We start from the raw sequence: 23973 nt of genomic DNA, 5'->3' as shown, positions 1-23973 counted from the left end.
AGGGTTTCTAATTTGTAATGTAACTAATTAATTCTTGCTATACAAAAAAACCCTTTACTTTAGTATGTCCAGATTTGTACTGAGTATGGTCAGTCTCAATGGATGCCAGCAACTTTTCACAGGCTTTCCTACTATCGATAAACTGTCCCTCTGGGATGGCACTAGCATTCAGAATCCGATACCTGTCAGTTTGAAGAAAGAAAACAAATTCATCCTTCCTTGGCACAAAGAGTACCATGAGAATCACTGTCGGCTTGAAGAGAAAAAAGAAGCTTCCTGCTTGCACACCCTCTCACAATTGACTGCATCTGATGGAAGACTAAGGAGACACTGCTGTGTTTGACAGCCATAGAGTATAGCAGACAGTGACATCCCATTCTGTAACTGATGGGATGCATAGTCTGACTTCTTCAGTCTTGAAATGTTATGCTATCCTGGCTCACACTCTTTTGATCTAAGACATCCAGGCAATTAAGAGGTGCCAATGTAGATTCAGAGGTTCGCAGATTTTAAGATAAAAGGACCGTCCATTTTTAAATACTTTTTTTTATACAAGTAAGATTTTAAGACTAGAAGGGGCCACTATTTACTCTGCCCTTCTGCACAGCATAGGTTACAGAACCACACACTTATGGCTTATGCGTTCAAAGAATATTCTGTGACTAAACAAGAGCATATTGTTTGGAAAGACAAATCCAAACTTGATTTAACAATTTTATGTGATGGAGAATCCACCATACTCTTTAGAAAGTTGTTCAAATGGTTAATTACTCTCACTGTTAAAGTATTGTACCTCATTTCTAAAATTACTGCACAGTAAGGGCATGCATCTACACATGCACCCGCATACTGCGCAGTAAATATGGTGACTTATGCTGATTTGATCATAAATTTGATATCTGCATCATACAGGTATCAAATTTATGCCCGATTAGTTACTACACAGTAATGCATGTGTAGATGCCTTACTGTGCAGTAATACTGTGTGTGTGGACTTGGGACTAACAGTCCACGCATAGTGTTAATGTGTTTTAACACCTGCACATATAGATGCTGACCTATTCCTGCTTACTGAGCAGTAACTTACTGCACAGTAAATTTAAATTGGCATAAATGCACATGTAGACATGCCCACAGGGTACATCAACGTGAGATGCTACAGCACAATAGCAATGAGCTACTGCTCTGTAGCTCATTGCTACCACGCAGTAGTGTTGCCAGGCACTAACCATGACATGGCGCTACTGCACAGTAGCAATGAGCGACTGCACAGCAGCTTGTTGCTACTGCGCAGTAGTGTCAGAAAAACTGTGTGGCAATGGTACTGTGTAGTAACGCTTATGCAAGTACTCAGTGACTGCATAGTAACAACTATTCAGTCTACCACTCATGTAAATGCAGCCACTATCTACTGGCTCTCTGCTAAATTAAAAACCCCTCTAACAGTCAGTAATCCCTACCCCAGGTAGATGCTCATGAACCTATGATCAAAATGTATAACCTCTTCTTGTATAAACAAAATAGATTGGCTTCTTAAGTGTCTCTAGTTACAAAGAAGGTTTGCCAGACCTTAAATTAATTTTGTATCACTTTTCTGAGCACTTTAAAGTTTTTCAATATCCTTTTTGTAGTCTTGACATAAAAACCAGACACAGTCCAGCAATGATCTCTTTAAATCAGTATATGATGGCAATGCCGCCTCTCTCCTTCTGTTCCCCTGGTCATATAGTCTTCCTAGCTACAGATACATTTGGGGAACACAGTGCCAAAAACTTCAAGAACACCCTAACTTGCCACACTTAAAGCAGGGGTATGAGGGCACTGTCAATGATTTACCTTTGCTGATTATCATAGCTAAGTGAGGCTGGAAGGGACCTCAAGAAATCATCTAGTACAACTGGGGATGGAACCTGTAATTGTTAACGTACACTCAAGAGATCCCAGCAAGAAGACAACAGCATCCACTGCAGAGGAAGGCAAAAAAACCCCAGAGTACATGCCAATCTAACCACAGGATAAAATTCCTTTATGACCCCAAATGTGGTGATCAGTCTGACTCTGAAAGGAGATGTGACACATCTAAGCAAGCAACTTCAGGTTTCAGTCCCAGTAGAAGCATGGCAAACCCCAGTCAAAATCTTTAGCTTTGGCTGAAGCCAACACCCAGTGCTTCTGAGGAAGGGGAATAAATTAAACCTGTCAATTGTAACAATAGTAGGAGAAAAATTCCTTCCTACCCCCATGTGACAACCTGCAAAGCCCAGAAGCATGGGAAAAGCAGACAAGCTCCATTCTGCACTGTAATCTTGGGTCTGCAGTAACAACCCCACATATCACACACCCTAACTGAAAGGTCACAACTCTCCTTTTTGCCATCTCATCTCTTTCATGAACTTGTCCCAGCTCTTTAATCCTGTTTCACAAACGAGCCACTTTTTGAGCTCACTTTTATCTATCTGTTGCTGAGCCTGGTCCTTCTAATTTCCAGTGTATGGCGGGGAGCAGGGATCTCCTGGACTCTCAACTGTTGATTTTCACAAACCACTCCAGACTACTCCTAAACCAGGCCTGCCCAACTTTGGTATGGTGTAAAGTCTTACGTGGTGCTGGCATGCAACCTCTGGGGGACATACTGAGAAGGCAGCACTCTGCAGGGCAACCCCCTCCCTCACAGGTTTCCCCCAACCATGTAGACTGCACTGGTGGCACACAATCCTCCCAGCCTCACAGGCTGCACTGGTGTCACACAGACCCCCTGCAGCCTGCCAGCAGCATACAGACAGCAATCTGCCACCTTCTACTGTGCAGGCAGTGCTGGCAATGACCAGACCCCAGTTCTTTCCCTGCTGCCTGGCAATGAGAGAGGCAGCTACCTAGGCCTGCATATAAATTACTTGCAGGCCACAGCCAGCCTTTTAGTCACATGCTGGTCCCACATGTGGAGCTACCAGTTAGACATCCCTGCCCTAAATCCCTGTTCTAAATCATATGTGATCAGTGCTTATCCAACCTCTTTTTGAAAATATAGAATCCTAAAATTATAGAAAATTAGGGTTGGAAGGGACCTCAGGAGGTCATCTAGTCCAAACCCCTGCTCAAAGCAGGACCATCCCCAACCAGATCATTCCAGCCAAGGCTTTGTTGAGCCAGGACTTAAAAACCTCCAAGATGGAGATTCCACCACCTCTCTAGATAACCTCCTAGTAAGAAGGTTTTTCCTAATATCCAACCTAAATCTCCCTTGCTACAACTTGAGACCATTGCTCCTTGTTCCGTCATCTGTCACCACTAACAACAGTTTAGCTCTATCCTCTTTGGAACCACCCTTCAGGTAGTTAAAGGGTGCTGTCAAATGCCCCCTCAGTCTTCTCTTCTGCAGCAATTTGTGCTGCTGCAAGAGCATGCCCCTGCATGTCCGGATGCAGCTGATGTGGCAGGGCCCACCACATACATTATAAGGACTTCTGAAAACTAAAAAGACAATTTTCCTTGGCAAAAAAAATAATCATTTGGTTGCAAAAACAGCTGTTATTCAGTGGAATGATGAAATATGGACTTTGGTCAATTATAAGAATTCATGCAAAGAATCAGAATATTCACAAAAATAGGTACTGTCCAATGGTTTTGAGGCAGGTATTTACAGGAGGACTGAGTGCCTTGTTTATGGCTACTGAAGAGGAACACAGGTAGGCATCTCTGTTGAATATATCCCCACACTTCCCATAGTTGCTAAATCAAAAAATGAAATCAATAATGAAATAGTGAAATCAATAGTGCTTGATACAAACCCAAGAACATTTATTACCTACCTCTGTTTAAAATCCCCTGTTTAAAATATATAAGATCCTGTTTGGAAATCCTTTCCTACAGATTCGAATGCCTTCAAGTACTCCATTACACCTCAGTTACTGCCGAACAAGCTTGTGATCCATCAAACCTGTGCTAGAACAACAGATTGTCACATTGGTCTTTCTAATGTGGTGTTAAAATCTTACTGGTAATCCATAAAATATAGTTGGTATCTTACCATACCTGGTATCTTTGTTTCATTGGGAATGATGCACCGCACAAAGTGTGGGTGAGTTGTCTGTTAGTTGGACATCAACTTATTCAGGTTTGCCTATAAAACACATATAAAATGAAATCATTGTTTCATAAACGTCTAACAAGATATTTTCCTATCTTTCATTGCATTATAATGTCTATCTGTAATATGAAATATCCTCACAATATATCTTTTTATTATGTATTGTCAGTTTTATTTCAGTGATTATATGTTATTTTATGATTTTGTACCTGCATCAGGTTAAGACCTGGGTAGACAAAGCCTTGGCTAGGTTTATATAGTTGGGGGTGGTCCTGCTTTGAGCAAGGGGTTGGATTAGATGACCTTTCCAACCATAATTCTATATGATTGTATGATTTTATGAATGCAGAGTATTCCAGGGACAAACACTAGAAGCTATTTACCTCCTAGACATCAGGCCTAGTGAGAAAGGAAGACAATCTTGATAACTAGAAAAGTGATACAAAATTAATTTAAGGTCTGGCAAATTGAAAGATAATAAGCATGAATAGGGGGTGAGATAGCTAATTATAAATAGAATTTTGCTAATTAAATGGATGATTTAATGAAGAAATTTAATGGAAGACATTTTTAATGCATTAAGGTGAACTTATCTCAAACTATAGCCACACCAGATACCTAGTGTTGGGCTTTAACAGAAAAGTCCTATGGCACAAAATCAGCTGGAACTGTTCTATTTGTGGTATATCCTAGATTTACCATATTTTCTCACACACATATGCCTTTTTTCCCCCAAAATGAGCCCCCTCAAAATTGGGGGTGCATGTATTAAGTGGGGGAGCTAATTTTCTGCCTGGAGTTGGAAGTACCCTGGTTTGATTACAGCTCTACCTGCAGCAGTTGTGGTATTAATGATCAAGCAGCTGAGGAAGTCAACTGACTAAAAGGTTCATTGTTCTTCCCTCTACAGTTGTTAACAATTGTCTCTCCTTGAAAGTGGTCTTGATATTCCATTAATCAAGCTAACCTGTTTTAGGGGAATTTTGTTGTCTGATAGCTGCTCCAGGGTCTCTGTTTTATAGCTAGCTCTTTAGCTCAGACTCCTTTGCTGTTTAGCCAAACTTCTTAGCAATTTTTAAAATCACATATCCACCCATGGAGACCAGTCTTCACTAGCAACTAGGGATTCAACTTTAGTCATGTAAGAAAGGGAAGGTGAATTGCTTGAAAATTAACCTCTGTCCCTGCTCTGTACAGCACTAACTCTGGAAAAAATCTGTTTTCTTCATTCTGCCTTTCAAAAACACAAGGTGTTTATTATATTTGAGGATTTGCTATATGTAAGAAAATATGGTATGTGCATGTACATGTGTGCATATATATATGCATGCACACACATATCTATCTATTAGGGTTGTTTTGTAAGCACTGCTCCATTTCATTTAGTCAAAACTGTTTCGCTGTTTCGATACTGTTTTGATGTTTCACCCATAAGCTATTCCACAGCCGGCGCTGGGAAGACCAGTGCTGCCCGCGCTGAATCCAAGTAAGCCTGGCTTCGAAAAGTGAAACATTTTGAAACTTTCAAAATGTTTTGAGTGCCCTTGTTTCATTTTGATGCTGTTTTGAAGGCTTTTGTTTCATTTTGATTTCACAGTTTCAAGGTTGAAACACAGTGAAACAGCTTTCAAATGAAACACCAGGTGAAATTTCACACAGCCCTACTATCTATCTAGCTATCTAGTTATCTACTCTGTGTGACAGTCCCTGGTGGCAGTTCATCTCACCAATGCCCATAGAATTGGCTTAATATAGCTGGAGTTTTTTATTAGACTAAAACTACAAGTTTGATAAGAAGGAGCCAACCTGTTTCTAATTGTGAAGTTCAACTCCTCTGAAAGAATTTCAAAAAGCTGAATATTTTAGATTATCACTTCTCTTCAACACATTGTTTTTAAAAACGACCGTAACCAGTGGCCACTGCCTTAGTGACCACAGCCAGAGAACCTCGAGACTAAGCCTTGAGAGTATGTAACTTTGGGCAAACCAGATTAATTCATTTTGCCTCCATTGATCTAAACTTGAAGGTGTATAAATGGCAGAGCTCACTGAAAGCAGGACAAAATCTTAATTAACCGATACAGAGACTCAGATGTGCTCCTCCCATAGAAGTATGTGTTTTTCTGAAGTTTCTTGGAAGCTGCTACAAACAACTTGACAGACCAAATAAGAACTATAAGCTACTACAGAAAAGCCTTGCAGCATGTCCTTTCTTTATATCGTTCCTGCACCTAGATGTGTAATTCTTTGCTAGAGACACTACCTACCCAGAAAAGTGCAGACACAGTTTCGAAGGAAGAGCCCTTCTTCTTAGCTGCTTTCTTCTTACCACCACCTTCAGCTGGAAAAGGAGATGAAAATGCAATTTGTAGTGTTGGTGTAGCACTGTCACCAACACTTACCACTGTGGCCACATCTACATGAGATGCTGACTGCACAGTTGTTACTGTGCAGTTGTTACTGTGCAGTCATTACTAAATGACTGTGCATTGCTTCCTGGTGATGCTGACTGCACAGTAGCTCATTTCTACTATACAGCAGCATTGCATCATGGTTTGTGCCTCACGATGCTACTGTGCAGTAGTAACGAGCTACTGCCCAGTAAGCATCCTATGTAGATGCAGCCCGTATGTATAATATATATAATACAACCATATGGCCATGAGCACAGTTCTATGCCAAAGATTTGTCATAAGCAAATAGGAGAGAAAAAGCAGTTTCTTTATCTTACCATCTTCTGTAGAAGCAAAGGTAGCAAAAAGAGCACACAAAAGCTTCATTGATGCTTTCTGGTACAGCCCTACAACAGTTTCATTCAGCGGGTCCTTGTTCTTATCAAGCCAGCCAGTGATGTTGTAGTCTACCATGCCTGCATAGTGCACCAGGGAGAAGTGGGCCTCAGCCTTTCCTTCGGCAGGCTTAGGTTTCTGGAAGCTGCTAGATTTGCCAAGATGTTGGTCATACAGCTTGTTCCTGAAGGAAGTGTCAGTTGCCTTGGGAAATACGCACTCCTTTTCCAGGATGGAGAAAATGCCCATGGGCTGAACAGAAAAAAGATAGATCTAGCTAAGCTCTAGATATGACGAAATCAAGCTTTTCTTCTGAGTAAAGGAACAGATGTCTGTAATGAGCTGTGGGAAAAATGTACCTTCTCAATGAGCTCAACACAGGCAGCCCGGTCCATCCCAAAATCAGTGAATGTCCATTCAATTCCTTCCTTCTTGTACTCCTCCTGCTCCAGCACGAACATGTAATAGTTGAAAAACGGTTGCAGTTTCTCATTGGCAAAGTTGATACACAGCTGCTTGAAGCTGTTGAACTAACAATAAAATTAACAAATTAATACTACCAGAATGAGTTCCAGTCTATTTAGTTCACAAAAACACTAAGGCGAGGGATCTCTTAAAATTATTGAAAGTTTTTAAGGAGCAGTTAGACAAACCTCTCTGCTAGGGACGGACTAGGAATGTTTTCTTCTTGATCCTGTCTCACTGCAAATTTGAATCCCTTCCAGTTCTACATTTCTTAGGTTTCATAATCGCTCTCTTCTATTTTTTCTAAAACCTCCCCACCCTACTCCATGAGTGCAGAGTAGGGCTGTGCAAAGCTTCGTTCGCTGATTCAATTCAGTGGAGATTCAGCCTGATTCAGCAGCTGAATCTCTGAAACCGAATTGATTCAGGAGACCCTTTAATCTCTTCAAATCAAATCAGAATGCTCCGAATCATTTTGAAGAGATTCGGAGAGATTTGATGATTCGGACATAGACACAGCTTTAAATGTTTTTTCTACATACTTCAAGGTACCAGGTGGCTCATGAACACTGCAATGAAGCGTGCTTATGAGGTGCGTGAAGCGTCTCATGGGAGCACAGAGGGGTCTCCAGTGCGCTCGGTAGAGGACTCAGAAGTGGACCAGAAGCACTTCCAGTCCACTTCTAGTTCTGCTGCAGAGCATGAAGGGGACCCTCCCCGTGCCCTGAAGCTCAGCGACTGGTGCCTCCTGGGTCTGGGGAAGCACCTGGAATCCACCTGTGGCTGAATGCCAAGCTGGGGGGGCTGGAGGGGGTCTGCTGCTGAGCACACAGGGCTGCCCCCCATGCTCCTTTGGGATGTTCTATCCACCCCATCATCTCAGCTTTCACAAGCCGCTCCTGGTACCTTGAGGTATGTAAAAAAAAACATTTGAAGCCATGTCAATGGCCAAATCACTGATTCTCTGAATTACCATTGAATGTTCAGATCTGGATTCAGCTGAACTGAATTGGGACAGTGATCTGAATCAACTAATCAAATCACTGTCCCCCAAATCGGGCCAAGTCTGAATCCGAATCAAATACAGCCAGCTTTGGACTGAGATCAGAGCTAGTTTCTTAATGCTGCCCACAAGATGATTTAAATAGACCAGGGCAAGGATGCTCTTTGAAGGATCTTTGTATCTTTGGAAGCAGGAGGCAGATGTAGCTAGATGGTCTCCTATCCTTCCTCTAATTCATTCCCCTGCCTGATGGTCTTTTTTCCAGCCCACAGGCTACCAAAGCAGCTGTAGAGTGGGTTAGCTCACTAGTGGCAGAATTCCTGCTCCATAGCCACATCTACATGAAGTGCTGACTCCACAGTAGCCCATGACTACTATGTAGTAGCATCACATGGCAGAAAGTGTGACATGATACTATTGCGCAGTAGTCTTGGGCTACTGTACAGTCAGCATCATGAAAAAGTTTTGGTTACTGTGCAGTCATTTAGTACATCGCTATACAAGTACTAAATGGCTGTGCAGTAACTTCTTCACAGTCAGCATCTCATGTAGCTGTAACCCATTTGTCTCAAAGCTATTCAGCAGTTAGCCAAGTTACTGAGGTAGGGCATGGAGGTCAGCTGGTATGGAGTAGCCTTTAAAAAAAGTCAAAGTTCTAAGAACATAGTGTACATACAAACCTCCAAAATCTCAAAACCAGCAATGTCTAAGACACCAATGAAGTGCTGTCTTGACAACTTAGTATCTAGATGTTGGTTGATGTGGGCTACCATCCAGAAGAACAGCTTTTCATACACTGATTTGGAAACAGCATTTACTGCATGGTGCACCTGCAGAGACAGGCAAGACAATTAAGTGTGAAAATGCTGTTAGGTTCTACCTAGCTGAAGTAAAACTCCTCACCATGTGCACGAAGGCACTTACCTGATCCACAGTTTGACTCTTTGTAACATATTCATTTCCCACTTTCACCCTGGGAAAGAACAGGGCTATCACCAAGTCTGCTGAGTTCAGGCCCATTAGATAAGCTGCTTTGTCAGCCTCTACAAAACAATGGAAAGGACACATTTGTAAAACACCTGGAAATAAATCAGGAAAATAAACAGCCTAGATTTTAACGGGAGTGGACAGAGCTAGTCCATAGCATCTGTATAGATTGGGCACTTCAGAGGGGCTTTGCGGTACTTTTATCTAATAGCTGATTCAATCACTTATTAGTTAAAACCCCAAAAAGCCCCACTGAAGTGTCCAATCTATACAGGCATTGGGAGGCAAAGGTCAAAGTAATGCAATACCTCTTCTGGGCATGCGCTGCACTCGGCACAAGGGTACGCTGAGCTTAAAGTAAGGCATTTTCTCTCATGTCTGTAAGCAGCCATAAACAAAAGGCACTTCAGACTGCTACCAAGAGCTCAGCCTGAATCCATACAGGAGCTTCATTGAGTTTAAAATTCTGATGAAGTTTTTCTAAAAAACTCATGGAACTCTGAACTTCCTGGTCTAAAATGAAGTAAAAAGTACAGATATTAAATGAGAAAGGCTAATCTGATTAACTTGTAGATAAAATGATTCACAAAAATGTTTATCACCCAAATCCTGAGTGCTGGCCTACCACAAAACCTTTACCTTTGCTAAACTGAAACACGTTATCATTTTGCTTTTTTCCGAATACCACTTTTGGGCTAAATCTCGTTTGAATGGCAAATTCATTTCATGATACAGTAAGGAAAATGTTTATATCAGTAACACAAACACATGTAAATCAGGACAAAAACATATATTTTTAATCGAATTAATGTTGTAGATGTTTAATTTTTAGAATATAATTTGGTATTTTTCTAGTTCCCAGATAGCAAAACCCCTGGCTGAAAGGACTACTTCCAAGGGCAAGGAGAGGGATTTCTGGCGGCAAAGGTCAGGGTATAGGGGGCAGGACTTCCGGTCACAAGATGACAACCAGGGGGCAAGGCACCTGTCGAGGGCCACACAGCCTTTGACAGCTTGCCAAAACTCGGTAAGTGGCCCTCCAGCCAAAATAATTTTCTGCCCCCAGGCTAGAGTCTGAGTATCCCTCTCCCTGGCTGAGTACTATCGCCATATGGCTACTGGGTTAAAAGTTGGGAGTACTGTCACTCTCCTCCTCTATTTTAACTTCTGACAGGTATGCATTGACCTTGGTGATCCTATTCCACCATGTCAAAAATTGCCCCCACACAGCTTTGTAAATGTCACTTGTGCACATAATAGTGACATTAGCTTTTAGCAATGTTTCATCATTAGCTTTACTCACATCTGTTCCTATAAGCCCCTCTGTGTTGTCAGTGCTTGGCATTGTGATCTCACCCTGGCTGATAAATGGGTAGTTATATGGGTTGGTTGTGATGAGAAGCATCTCTAAGATCCAAAGCAAAGGGTTAACAGAGCTGACAGGACAATTTCAGGTATTACCAACAGAAACTGGAAAAAATGCTCAGCAAAAGCTTTCACATAATTTTTTTTCTTGTTTTGTTTCACATAATTTTTTTTCTTGTTTTGAGCTCTAAAAATTAGTTGCTTGTTACAAGAACATCAAGTCAAAAAGAAACTTCTCATGCTCTGTCTTTCATTAAGAGAGCTGAAGAATTCAGGATAGCGCTGAAAGTTGATATATTCATCTAGCTTGGTATGAACTAAGGGCTGCATTTCATTGTGGGTGGACAGAGAGCAAGCCCTCTTCAAAGAAATGTCTTTTAGGTTACAGTCTTAGCTCGAATCTGCACGTGTTTATATAGCGAATTTCTATTCTTTACCTGTCATGTAAGTGCTATATTTTGGTCATCTGCAGGGTATTTTTGAGCACTTTTATGGCCAGAGAAATTATGTTCCTGGACATGTAGTCATGTGCAGTGGGATAATGATGTAGATGTGCAGACTCGCAGCAAAGCAAATGGGAGAGAGCTTCCATTTCCTTCCCCCCCCTCCTCAGCTGAGGACAGGGCTGTCGCTGGGTGGGGGGCAAATTGGGGCAACCACCCCGGGTACTGCCCTTTGGGGGGCCCCACGGAGTGGGGCAAAGCAGCAGCGGCGCAGATCCAAGCAGAGTGATGGCTCTGCATCCAAACCGGTCACTATCCCCCCAAAACCCCCTGCCGATGGTGGTGGTGGCAACAGCTTCTTCAGGTCCAGGGCTTGGATTGGAGCGGGGGCAGGGCCCTGCATGAGCTGATTTGGCCCAGGCCCTGCACCCTGCTCGGGTCAGCTCTGGCTAAGGGCACTCACCTTGGAAGCTGAAAATTCAGGGTTTTAGATTTCCCTTACCTAGATGATGTTTTAATAATGGCCTATCCTGATTTCCTAGCACAGTGCTCTAACCACCATGCCCCAAGTCAGCTGTTACCCAGGCCTTTCTACAGGCCTGTCTTTTGAAGCTGATCCCCTGGGAAGCTATGAGAAGGAGGTCTGTAGGAGATGTATGCCGCGGTGAAAAGAAAAACAAGCTGGAAGGGGTGTGGCTCAGTGGGTGTGTCTACCCATATGCTTTAACGTGCAATAGCCTATTTTACTGCACCTTAAAGCATCATGTAAAAAATTTTGCTATTACACTAATGAACAGTAAAATAAGCTACTGCACATTAAGCATCACTTAAAAACTGTGCACATTCATTACTGAGTATTAAGGAAGCCTAATGCACTTTTGTTTAGTACCTCACACTGGAGGTACATGAGCACAGAGTACAAAGGCTGCTCTGACGCACTGGAATTCCAGCATGTCCATGCAGACTCAATTGATCAAGTCTGCTGGAGCGTGGCAATTACCACTCTAGCAGTCTCCTGTGTCTTGTGTATCAGTGTTTCCATGCCTAAAACAGGTGGTGGGGTCCCTTGAACTAAAACTTGTCAAATGAGCTTTAATTCAAGTACCTCCACCAACATTTTAAGTACCGGGATGCTGATATATGAGACACGGAGGCGCTTTAATTAAAGCAGCTCTTGGAGCAGCTCTAATTAAAGTACCACCCCTCCCCCACCTCTGGAGCAGGTCTAAAAGTGCCCAGAGATACTAAATTTAATGTGCATTAGGAGAAGTGCCTTAATGCACGTGTAGATGTGGCCAGTGAAGGGGCTACCATCCTATAAAGGAGAAGGCACCTGGTTCTAGCTTAGGCCTTCTTCCTAATGGGATAGAAACTTCCCCTTGTACTGTAGTTCCTCCATATTATCCAATGGCTGTATGAGTGAATCAGCTCCAAAACAAGTGGAGATGGCATGGTGGTTAGGGTGCTATGCTAGAAAGTTGTAAGAACCCAGGTTTAAGCCCCTCTGGGTGAGGAGGGCCTAGAACCTAGGATTTCTAGCTTCCTAGCACCTTGACCACTGAATTATGGGGGGAAGAGAAGAACCATAACTGATCCAACTTTAATCTGTTCCTAAATTCAGTAGTCATTGGTTTCAGTCAACTCCATTTTCAGGCATCTAACAACATTACATGTGCACAAAGTGTGTGCATACATGGTATGGGTGCTACTGCATGTGCTCAGTCTATGTGACTAGACAGGCATATTCATCTATGTGCAACAGGGCTATGTGTCCATGAATAGAATTCCTCTGGGCACATAAGTAATAAAAATTCCTAGTAGAGAGAGCAGAATTCTACCCAAAGTGTGTTGGAAAAGCACAACACATTTTCTGTGATAACCCATAGCTTCTCAGGGGTCCTGACATCTACCAGAATTGTGTTGGCATGGCTCTTTCTTATAAACAAGAAAGTATGTAACCATGTGACTGAGATCTAGATTTAAATCCACTGTCTGGGAATATCCTGAGCAGTAGTTACTCCAAGTGCTTTGGTCTGTATCTGCTGAATGGACCACTGTAACTGTTTGTCCCTTTTACCAATGACTATTTAATGTAAAATGTAGAACCACTACTGGGAGCAGAAGGCAGTGCCCATTTCACTTTGCCATAGACTGAGTCTCCCTCTTGTTCACTCTATGAATATTTCTCACTTGGTTGCCCAAAACATCAGTTTCAACAAGTGGATGGAGGGTGTCCTGGGCCTGTAGCTAGAGATCTCTGCTAAAAAGTAGGAAATGTGGGTTCAAACACTGCTTGGATGAGGGGGCCTTGAACCTTGTTTTCCCCTCCCTGGGAAAGTACTTTAAGTATTAAGCCATTGGACTTTAAGGCAGAAGAACCCTCTTCCTCCTAACAGTCACTAGTAACAGTTCTTTTCTGACTAACTTTTTATGGATTTACCCAGAGTTATATGCCTTCCTAAGCAGAATAAGAACACAATAGAGTGTAAGTGCTACAGCAAATTCTCCCTGAGCGTTCTCAGAAGGCCAATTCAAGTTTTACAGGGGCAGGTGGATCTAAAAAACATGTAAGTGGCACTAAATGCCATCCATGTATGTAAATACAGATAATGTCCCTAAAGAGCATGTTGGATTTGGGCCTGGGTTTACTGACCTCAAATGGGCAACAAAGAGCCACATCCAGAACACCAATAATAAAGTGCTCTTGACACTGCTTAAAACCTACTGCTCTCATACTCCACAGAAAGAATCTATAAAACACACAATTTTTTTATTCAGGATCTCGGAGTTGGCCCATATGAATTAGACAGAATTTCAGGGCCAAATAGAGGGGTGATGTGTAAGATAGTATCTGTTAACTTCACTGACTCAATAAGGCATGCAGCAACTGTATCAGTGAATCTGTGTAGACTGTGGGGAGTTTTTGCCAGGTTTAATTATATTGACCATGATCACAGTGCTGTATATCGGCACAGTTTATTCCCTTTCATGTACTAAAAGTAATAAATCAGAATGAAGTACTTATATCCAAAAATGGCTGTGCTCATACTAAGGGTTTCATACTGCATTAAGTATATTATTACTGCTTATTGCTTTTCCAGTGGAGAATCTGGTGCAGGAAAGACTGTGAATATGAAGCATCTCCAGTTTATTATTGCTAACTGCTTTAACTATATTATTATTGCTATCACCATAAAACCTAGGACCCTCTACTACCACCACTACTGAACCCATTGCACTGGGTGCTGTGCAGACATGGAATAAAAAGATATAGTACTTGCCTCAGGGTGCTCACAATAATATTATTTGCATAGTTAAAGCAAATTTATATACAAGTCCTTGTATCACTTCTGAATATGATCCTGACTGTCAGCTACATTTCTGACCACCTTTAAATTCCATTGAACATCTATCAGAGAGCTAAAAGAGTTCAACGATAAACTTTTCTGCACTGGTCCAACAATAACACTGCCAGAATTGAGTATTGTTCCTACCTATCAGTTCAGGCTTCTTATTGGAGAGAATCTGATAGAAGATGTGATAACTCCTTTTAGCCTTCAGCTACAAAGTAACTCTTGACTTTTCCACCAAATCTGCAATATAAATGCACATCCATTTTTTTCTTGCTGCTCTACACTGTGGGGAGAAACCCCAAATCTTAACCCCACTCATTTACTCACAGGTCTCAATATCAGCAGAGGCCAACTCTCCAGTGGTACCAAAATGAATTCAGATGAATTTACCCTGACAAATAGAAAAACAATTAATGGTCAATACAGCATAACAAATTTATTTCAAGTCCCTACAGAGACTTTATATCTGATTTAGACCCCCTGGGTAGGAGCCAGCACCACTTCCCTTGGAAGTTGGTTCCAGCTCCTAGCCGCCCTGATTGTGAAGTAGTTCTTAGGGATGTCTAATCGAAACCTACTCTCCAACAACTTGTGGCCATTATTCCTTGCTATGCCAGGAAGCGCTACGGCAAACAAGGTCTCTCCCAAACCCTTCTGGTCCCCCCACAGTGAGTTTCTAGACAGTCACCAGGTCCCCCCTCAGCCTTCGCTTGTGAAGGCTGAACAGGTTCAGGTCCCGCAGTCTCTCATTGTAGGGTCTGCCCTCTTATCCCCGGATCATGTGGGTGGCCCTGCTCTGGACCCTCTCAATGTTGTCCACATCCCTCCTGAAGTGGGGCGCACAGAACTGGCCGCAGTACTCCAGCTGTGGCCTGACCAGTGTCGCATAGAGGGGGAGGATCACCTCCTTGGCACTACTTGAGATGCACCTGCGGGTGCATGACAAAGTCTGGTTAGCCCTGCCAACAGTGACCTCACATTGTTGGCCCATGTTCATCTTGGAGTCAATAATGACTCCGAGTTCCCTTTCTGTCTCCATGTTCTCAAGAAGGGAGTTTCCCATCTTATAAGTGTGCTGCTGGTTACTACTGCCCAAGTGTAGCACCCTGCGCTTGTCAGTGTTGAAGTGCATCCTGTTTTTGTTAGCCCACCCCTGCAACCTATCCAGGTCTTGCTGCAGTCTTTCCCCCCCTACTAGCATGCTCTTACTTCACCCCAAATTTTAGCATCATCAGCAAATTTAAACAGGTTGCTTTTCACCCTGTTGTCACTGATAAAGAAATTGAACAGCACAGGCCCAAGGACCGAGCCCTGGGGGACTCCGCTGCCCACTTCCCCCCAGGTCAAATATGACCCGTCCATGACCACCCTCTAAGTATGTCCCTTCAGCCAATCTGCAATCCATTTGACTGTGTAGGCATCAATGCCACAGTCACCTAGTTTTTTAATGAGGATGGGGTGGGAGATGGTGTCAAAGGCCTCGCTGAAGTCCAGAAAGACTACATCTACAGTGACACCTGCATCCAATGCTTTTGTGACCTGATCATAAAAGGCAATCAGGTTGGTCTGACATGACCTGCCCCTAATGAAACTGTGCTGGTTGCCCTTGAGCATCATCCCTGAAGCCAGCCCATCGCAGATGTGCTCCTTGATGATCTTCTCAAAGAGTTTCCCTATGACTGAGGTAAGACTGACAGGCCTATAGTTGCCCAGGTCCTCTCTCCTCACTTTTTTAAAGATGGGGACCACGTTGGTTATCTTCCAATCACCTGGCACGTGGCCCGAGCACCACGAGCACTCGTAAAGCCATGCCCAAGGCCCTGCAATAACCCCTGCTAGCTCCCTCAACACCCTGGGGTGGAGAGCATCTAGACCCGCTACTTTGAACACGTCCAGCCCCTCCAGAAGCTCTCTAACCCGGTCCTCCCCAACCTGAGGTTTGGAGGTGTTCCCCTCGAGTCCATCTTGCATCACGGTGGGGAAATCCCAGTTCCTGCCCAAGAAAACAGAGGTGAAGAATTGGTTAAAGAGGTCTGCTTTCTCCTCTGGCGCAACCACCAAATTGCCCAGAGAATCCTGCAGGGACCCCACATTTCCCAGTGCTTTCTTCATCCTTCCTATATATTTGAAAAAGGACTTTTTATTATCTTTGATCTTGCATGCCAGTCCTAGCTCTATATCCACCTTAGCTTTCCTGACAGCCCTCTACAGGCCCAAGCAGAGGAGATATACTCCTCTTTGGGGATAGCACCCCCTTCCATCGGTTGTATGTCGCCTTTTTTGGCAATCAGGCATTCCCGGACAACCTTGGTGAGCCAGGAGGGCTTTTGGGCACTCCTGCCCCCCTTGCTTTTTGTTGGGATGGCTACCCCTTGGGCCCTGAGTATCGTCTCCTTAAGGAACGACCACTTATCTTGGACACTGAGCTCCCCTGCTCTTGAGAACCCCAGTGCCTCTCCCATTAATCTCAACTGGTTGAAGTTGGCCCTCTTGAAGTCTAGGGCTGCCGCCTTGCTGCAAGCCCTTGACACCCTGCACTGGATGGTGAATTCCAGCAAGCGATGATCGCTATCGCCGAGGTGGTCAAGGACCTGGAGGCCCCTTACCAGGTCGTCGCCTGTGGCCAGGACCGGGTCCAACAGGGCATTTCCTCTGGTGGGACTGTGCACCTCCTGAATTAAGTGGAGGTCCTGTATGTTGGCCAGGAACCTCCTGGAACGGTCCAACCTGGCTGACTGTTCCTCCCAGCAGATGTCTGGGTAATTTAAATCACCCATGACAACTACATCCCTTGCCTTAAGTGCCTGTGCGAGTTGGCCCGAAAATTCCCGGTCCAGCTCCTCCCCTTGGTTGGGGGTTCTGTAGTAGACCCCCTGTAGCAAAGATGTCCCTCTGCTTTAGCTAACGTGTCCCTGCTTGCTCGCCAGGTCTCCTCTGGGATGCCCGATTCCCACCTTCCGTGTTGCACACCCCGAGCTCACCTGCCATGACTTTGATGATATTTCTCTGGTTCAGATGGACTGTCTGGCGCGTGCACATCCGGAAGTGAGACTTCGCATCTGTCGGTGAGCTAGTGAGGGCTCCTCCACCCCTACACCCTCACCCGAGCCTCCACGGCAGGGGTTCCTTCCCTGCCCCACTCCTCTCGCGTGAGTCCACAAGAACCTCATGAGGCTTAACGGAGGGGAACCAACAAAAATGCTGCCACCTTAAGCGGTCGTGTTTGAGTCCTGCCCCTCCTCGAACAGGGCCCTGTTCCTTTTCTCAGGAGCCTTGTTCTGTGGACATCTTCAGAAAGTCCTGCTGAGCGTGCCCTGTGGCCCCGGCACCAGGGACTTCACTGGCCACCCAGCCACCCCTTGTGACCCGCCCGGGCTTGCCTTTCTGCACTTTTCGTGGAGCCCATCACTCTCGCGCGCCGCAGTCGCTCTGCCTCCTCTCTGGGTCACTGCCTCTGCCGCGGGACCCTCGGCGGTTCCCTGACGCTGCCCCCAGAATGTGCGCGTCCTGCTTCAGGCGGTGCGCATCCACCCCTCCGCGTCCTCACCAGCCTCCACTGCCTGCCGCGGCACTTCCGCCTCTGCTTCTGGCTCCAGTGTGGCTTTTGAGCCAGGCGCGGCCGCCGTGCACCTGTGAGCAGTAAGTGGTTGCTTCCCCTTTCGGCTCTGCACCAGGGGAGTTCTCGGAAAGGGAGCCGCTCAGCCAACTTCACAGCTCCTTGGCCCGCCGGCTCCCACACACCACCACCATTAGATCCCTCTCCCCACAGCCACCTTGTATCTTGACCCAGAGCACTTCACCTTGCCCCTCCTCTGTCCCCATTCTGCTGGCAGAGGATGTATATTGCTCCTTGATATAGAGCGCCACACCCACACCTTTCCTTCCTTCTCTATCCTGCCTGTAAAGCCTGTAGCCCCTAATGCTAACTGCCCAGTCATGGGATGAATCCCACCACGTTTCTGTAAGCCCTATTATGTCTGGGTCTGAACTGGCTATTTTGAGGGCAAGTTCCTCCTGTTTATTCCCCATATTATAAGCATTGGTATATAGGCATTTAAGGCCTTGCCTAGCTGCATGTGCAACCCCCCAGTTTGGGATACTGTCTGTACCTCTGTTTCTTACCTGGGCACTCCTTGCATTTGTCACCTGTCTCCTCGTCTTCTTGCGGCCCCCTCCCTTTGCGAGGCTAGTTTAAAGCTCCCCGTACAAGATCAGCCAACCTGGAAGAGAAGACATGCTTGCCTTTAGGAGAGAGGTGAAGCCCATCCCACCTCAGCAAGTCCCCCGCCCAAAAGCATAGGTCATTATCTAGGAACCCAAGGCCTGCCTGGCAGTACCAACTGCATAAGCACTGGTTGACCTCGCCAATGCAGGCCCTGTGTTACTGTCCCTGCCTACTCACCAGAAGAAGAGAGGAGAATACCACCTGTCCCCACATCTCCTTAAGCTTGTACCCCAGAACCCTGAAATCCTTCATAATGAGGTCAGATAATTGAAGAAATATGGAAAATCACATAATATGCACATAGGAAGATATGTACCGATTGCAAATTGTAGCCTGACTTAGATACTATGGATATAAGTTTCAGTCTGGATAGACTTTTGTTTTCTGAGAGGGATTAAAATTAACTACATAATGGTCTCACCACTTCTGGTTTCTAACTACAGGCCCGTTACTCATACCTCGGTCCTGGGGAAAATTATCCAGGAGCACACCTGTGAGGGACCAGCAGGGGAGATTATGCTTAGGGGCAACCAACACAGGTTCAATAGAGGCAGGTCCTGTCAGACCAAACTTGTGGCCTTCTACAACCAGGTCACAAAATCCTTGGATGCAGGTGTCGTGGTGGACGTAGTCTTTCTGGACTTTAGGAAGGCCTTTGACACAGTCTCTCACCCCATTCTCATTAAAAAATTAGGCAACTGTAGAGTCAATGCCTACACGGTCAGATAGGTCGCAAATTGGCTGGAGGGCCACACCCAGAGAGTTGTGGTGGACAGGTCATTTTCGACCTGGAGGGATGTGGGCAGCGGGGTCCCCCAGGGCTCAGTCCTCGGGCCCGCACTGTTCAACATCTTCATCAGCGACTTGGACGAGAGGGTAAAAAGCACCTTGTTCAAATTCATGGATGACACTAAAATGTGGGGAGAAGTGGGCATGCTGAAACTAGATCTGGACAGGTTACAAGGGTGGGCAGATGAGAACAGGATGGGATTCAACACTGACAAGTGCAAGGTGATGCACCTGGGGAGGAAGAACCAGCAGCATACCTACAGGCTGGGGAGCTCCCTTCTCATCAGTGCAAAGGCAGAAAAGGATCTTGGAGTCATTATTGATTCCAAAATGACCATGGGCCACCAATGTGGGAACGCAGTCGGGAAGGCTAACCGCACCTTGTCATGCATCCACAGATACATCATGAGCAGGTCCAAGGAGGTGATCCTCCTCCTCTATGTGATATTGGTCAGACCACAGTTGTGTACTGCATCCAGTTCTGGGCACCGCACTTCAAAAGGATGTGGACAGCATCGAGAGGGTCCAGAGGAGGGCCACTCACATGATCAGGGGGCAGCAAGCCAGGCCTTATGAACGGAGGCTACTGGACCTGAACCTGTTCAGCCTCCACAAGAGAAGGCTGAGAGGGAATCTGGTGGCCATCCATAAACTGGCCAAGGGGGACCAGCAGACAATGGGAGACTCCCTGTTCCCCCAAGCACTACTGGGAGTAACAAGGAATAATGGCCATAAGTTGACCGAGAGTAGATTCAGGCTACATATCAGGAGGCGCTACTTCACAGTCAGGGTGGCTAGGATCTGGAACCAACTTCCAAGGGAAGTGGTGCTGGCTCCTACCCTGGGAGTCCTGAAAAGGAGGCTAGATAATCACCTAACCGGGGTAGTTGGATCCCAGCATTCTTTCCTGCCCATGGCAGGGGGTTGGACTTGATGATCTGCTCAGGTCCCTTCCAACCCTACTAACTATGAAACTATGAATATTAGTTGCAGAGTTTGTGGTCACAAGTTTACACACTTGTAAAGTGGCCCTTTCACCTGCTAAGTGCCACTTCCCTTACCTTCATCTTTTTCCCTTTTTTGGGTAATTTCTCCACTAGTTGCAACTGTTGCAAAGAACTGGATGACACGCTTCGTATTCACAGTCTTTACTGCACCAGATTCTCCACTGGAAAAGTAAACATAAAACAAACAAAAAAAACTTTGTGTTTTAGCTGACGAAAAGCAGGCATCCTAAACCTAGGCATCCTAGAGCATTCAGGTTTATGAAGTTTTGAATTTTTTCAGGAAAATCAGTTTGGAAGTTTTATGAATATATGTGGGTGAGTGTGTTTTTTCCTGCTACTAAGACAAACGAGTCTCTAGAATTCCAGCCCAGTTTATGTAGTAATTAGGCTACAGAGTTAGGAGCCTGAGCAGCTAATGTGCAATGGAATGGTGACAGAAGTGCGGCGTTTGGTAGTGACAGCATTTCTGGCATGGTTTTCCTTAAGTGTAACATCCCTTTAATGTTAAATACTCACCAGTTAACATAAATTGAGAGCCATTGTCAGAGATGGAAAAGATGTGGGGAGGGGCTTCTTGACGCTTTTTGCCTCTGTAACCCAAGACCACCTCTGAGTTGTACACTGGGAGCCACTTGTAGGGATTGACAGTGACACAGAAGAGACCTGAGTAGGCACAGTGCACATTAGCTGCTGTATAAAACAAGAATAGAAATGCCATTAAAGTGCCTCTTCCTAGTGTAATAGGAGTTTTCCCTTTCACTGAGATGGCACTTACATAGATCATCCAAGAGCTGTAGCAGTCCTTGAGATTATACAGAACAGCAGGTTCATGAAGGTAGGTCAGCATGGCCAAGTCTTCAATTCTATCAAACTTTGGTGGGTTCATGGCATACACATTATCAATTTTGACAGTTACTGTCTGAAGTACAATGGGTAAAGGATTAACACTGAGCTGAAGCCTGTAGGTTCTACCAGGTACATACAACAAATAGTATCAATGGGCATTTATATATATCCTCCGGGAATGGGGAAGGGGGCGGGGGGAGTTGAATGAGCTTTAGTTAAAGTGCCCTCATTGCCATATTTCACCGTGGGTGGGGATACATGTGACACTGGAGTCTGCTACAGCATGGTAATTACCACACTCCAGCAGACTTTGTTCCAGCACACTGTTTTTACAGTGCATCAGGGGAGCCTCACTGCATGTGTATAGGTGCCCAATAGGTCCAGTGCAATTTTTGTTGTGAGTTTCACCCTTAAAGCTGGCTATCCATTGTTTATCTACCTCTTATCTTAACTTTTACATACATGCCAGCAAAAGTCACTGTTTAATGCACATTCAGCAACAAGACACCAAGAAATGTGGCTGTTGATTGCCCATGGCACATAAGTGTCTCCAGTTCATATTGCATTATATCCACATCAAATTCTTGCTTGAAACATATTAGTTATTTGTAGTTATTCACTACTGAGCAAAAGATCAAGCCATAGGACAGAAAACAGTTAAGGACCACTCTTCTCTATCCACTGAGACTGTGTTTGTAACTGGCAATAGAGGCAGGCTTTTAAATGTATGATCACTGCATATATCTATGTGACCTTGGCAAGGAGTTGGAGGCCACAGTTTACTGTCCCCTGCTCTAGATCATTGAATACCTGGTACTGATTGCCTCACCCTTCTGCTTTTCATCATGGCATTTTGACAAGCATTTTTAAGGGGGAAAAAAATCACAAGCTGGGAGAAAACCATAGCCTTTGATTGGAGAGGCTTTTTTTTTTCCTCTTTGAGGTTTAAACGACTACAGCAGTTCTTGTGCCAAATGAATTCTGTACTGATCTGACCAGCACAACTTAATATAGTCCCACCCTATCCAAACCCTGCTTTTTATTATTTCACCTTATTATACCTTGGGAGAAATTCCATGAGCTCCAAGCATTTAAGCTTTGACCAAAAGCAGCCTGGTCCTGGATAGCTCTGTTACATGGCTGAGTTCCTATTCCCAATTAGCATTTGGCCCAGCCAAGGGTTTTAGGAGAACAATTTTCACTATTGCATTATTATTTTAGATGCATGTAGGACAAAACAGCAATTTAAAGCCACCACAGATCAGTGATTTCTGTCCTAAACCTGCAGTGGAATTCTCAGTTTTGAGACCTCAGTGCAGAACTCTCAGCGCCGGATAAAGGATCAAACACCATGTGGCCTCCTGTAACAGTGTTGCCATCTGACTGGCTAAGTATGAAGCAGAAACAACAAGCCAAGAAAGAATGACTTCTACATGCCTCCCATGTACATCATTAATATACCATGCATGCTTCTTCTGCTTTTCCAGGTAAGACATTTGCAGGTGCACTTTTCCAGTCATTCAAACTGTTCTTCCTTGGTGGCTAAGAGGGTATTTTTTGAACTCCAGCGGGAAAAGCTTGAGAAGGCCACCATAGCACGACCTTTCCTGACTAGATTACAGAGGAAATCAGGCAGACAAAGTTCTTTGGGTAGATGTGATATCTTTTATTAGACCAACTAAATAAATCAAGCACCTGAGAGAGAACTCTTTGCCACAAAACCAAACCAAGGTATCAGGATTCACAGCATGATTGGATGGATATGAAGTATGACTTGCAATAGGGAAGGTTAAAAAACAGCAACAGAGAAAAAAAAAACAAAGGTTGGCAGGGACTAGACATGGGGTAGGAAATTTCCAGCATGCATGCCAGAGCATGGCATAAGACGGCATTGTGCTTGGCACACACGCCTCAGGGCAGATGGTGTAGAGGGGGCTGGGGCTGTGCTGCCACAACAAGGATCAGGTCCTCTCTGACTCCCCTGCCATCCACCCTTGGCATGCCAACCTCTTAAAAGTCGAGTTTGAAGGTGTTTTTAATACTCTGCCCAAAAATGGTGGCAATTCCTGAACTAGACTACACCTGCCTCAGAGCACAAACTGTAGGGCTGTGCGAAACTTTGGATGTTGATTCGATTTGGAGGAGATTTGGCCTAATTCAGTGGCCAAATCTCCAAATCCAAATCGAATCAGGGGGCCAATTAAAAGGTTCAAGTCAATTCAAAATTCTCCATATTGATCTGAAAAAGATTTGGAGAGCTTCAGTGATTCATGCAGTCCCCACCCGCTGCAGCAGGGAGCTGGACCCAGACTCTGAGCTGGTAAGTAGGGGGTGGGGGAGGGGGCTGGAGGAGAGGGAAGCGGACCATGGGGGGGACCCCTGTCAGGCTCCATCCCCTGCCTGCTCCCCCAGCCTTCCCCAGCGCCGCCCGACCCTCACCCGCTCCCCCAGCCCCCACCATGGCTGCTCCACCTGGCCGCAGCTCCTGGTGCTTTAAAAAACAGCCCGGTCTCACTGGGTGCTGCCTGGTGGGGGCGATCCCTGCTGCCCCATGCTGTCATGAGCCCCCTGCTCCCCCAGCCCCGCCACGACTGCCCCGCTCACCCCAGCTCCA

At 45.0% G+C, this 23973-nt stretch overlaps 1 pseudogene; it reads right to left on the bottom strand.

Moving 5' to 3' along the window:
- The window catches only part of LOC109310859, a 31435-nt pseudogene that overhangs the window by 6527 nt on the left and 935 nt on the right, over window positions 1-23973 (bottom strand).

This window comes from Crocodylus porosus, unplaced genomic scaffold (assembly GCF_001723895.1).
Source record: "Crocodylus porosus isolate Cpor-Errol unplaced genomic scaffold, CroPor_comp1, whole genome shotgun sequence".
Taxonomy (NCBI): Eukaryota; Metazoa; Chordata; order Crocodylia; family Crocodylidae; genus Crocodylus; species Crocodylus porosus.
The sequence above is the reverse complement of the archived record's forward strand: the minus strand, read 5'-3'. Positions and strand labels throughout refer to the sequence as shown.